Consider the following 1,701-nt stretch of genomic DNA (forward strand, 5'->3'; position numbering starts at 1 on the left):
AGGTTTTTATGTTGGAAACGCCACATAGCACTCTATATGAAAATCAGTGACTGTGCTGTGTGAAGGCTGTGGTTGGTTTGCATTGTTGGAATAGTTGCTCTTGTAGTGTTGGGCACTTGGCTGTTAACAGCGTGTAGCGTTGCGCAGTTGGAGGTGAGCTGCTAGCAGTGGTGGATGTGGGAAGAGAGATGGCGGAGTTTTGAGAGCGGATGATCTGGACGTGTGTCCATCAGAGACAGTAAATTTGTAAGACTGGATGTCATCAATTGATATATATATATATATATATATATATATATATATATATATATATATATATATATATATAGTAACATTTGAACACTATTAAGGTAAATACATTGTTTGTTGTTTATCAAAATCTTTCATTTTCTAACTACGCCTATCAGTAGATAGTCCCTTCAGTAGTTAGAATCTTTTATTTAGCTGGCAGTAGTGGAGCTCGCTGTATTGCAGTAGTTCGAGTAACGAAGATTTTTGTGAGGTAAGTGATTCATGAAAGGTATAGGTTATTGTTAGTCAGGGCAATTCTTTTGTAGGGATTATTAAAAGTCAGATTGCGTTGCGCTAAAAATATTGTGTGTCAGTTTAGTGTTGATCAGAATAAGTAAAGAGCGAAATGTCTGAGTACTTTCAGTTCTGCTCAGCTGTTTGAAAATCAAATAACGTAAGCGGTTTATCAGCACAGTAATTCATTAATTTTTCGAAGGGGAAGTTTCAAGTGAAAGAGAGCAGACCGTAAACAAGAAAGATTAGGGCAGTGGCAATTGGAAAGAAAAAGAATGAGACAAAGACAGTAGCAAAGGAACAGAGAGACAGCGAAAATGACAGAAAAGGGGACAGTGGTAAGAAAAAGTGAGGGGAAGGCATGAAGACAGTGACGGTGGATAAGACAGACGGGAGGAAGTGACAATGGGAGGAAAACGAGACATTGGGTGAGATATACAGAAAAAATGGCAGTGAGAGGGAGACGCTAAGTATCTAGGCAAAGTCGGGGGAAGGTAAAATCATTTAGAAAGTTGTGTATTAAGAGTGCCAGTATGTTTCCAAGCCAAAATATTTGGTGAGGAAGGCAGATTTTTTATTTGTTCCACACTTTTCTGTAGTCTTTTAAAAAGGGTCGTATTCGACTATTATGTGTTCCGACAGGTGCGTTTTTCTACTTGCTCTATATCAGCATGTCCATGATGATGATGTCTGGTTTGTTTGGTGCTCAAGCCGGTCGTCAGCGCCAGTACAAAGTCCCATCTTTTAAACAGTCCAATTCAGCCACTGTCACGAATGATGATGAAATGATGAAAACAACGCAAACACCCAGTTCCCGGGCAGAGAAAAATCCCCAACCCGGCAAGGAATCGAACCCGGTACCCCGGGAACCAGAGGCGTCAACGCTAGCTACTAGACCACTAGCTGCCGACGTAATAGATCTTATTAAAATACAGGTCTCTTAATAATAGTTTTATTATATATTTACTTAGCTAAGCGTTTTTAGAATACAGTACTATATTGGTTAGTTATAAAATAGTCTTATTTGAAATATATCCCACTCGCCTGAAATATTTAAAATTGTTTTACGTAGCCTCAGTCCTCTATTGTTGGCAGCCATTGGTATCAGCCTAACTGATGTTGTCAATTACGGCTCTTCAATGCTGCTCACGCATCATAAAGTTCATTCGATTTTCA

The sequence above is a fragment of the Schistocerca americana genome, chromosome 6 (assembly GCF_021461395.2).
Source record: "Schistocerca americana isolate TAMUIC-IGC-003095 chromosome 6, iqSchAmer2.1, whole genome shotgun sequence".
NCBI classification, from domain to species: Eukaryota; Metazoa; Arthropoda; class Insecta; order Orthoptera; family Acrididae; genus Schistocerca; species Schistocerca americana.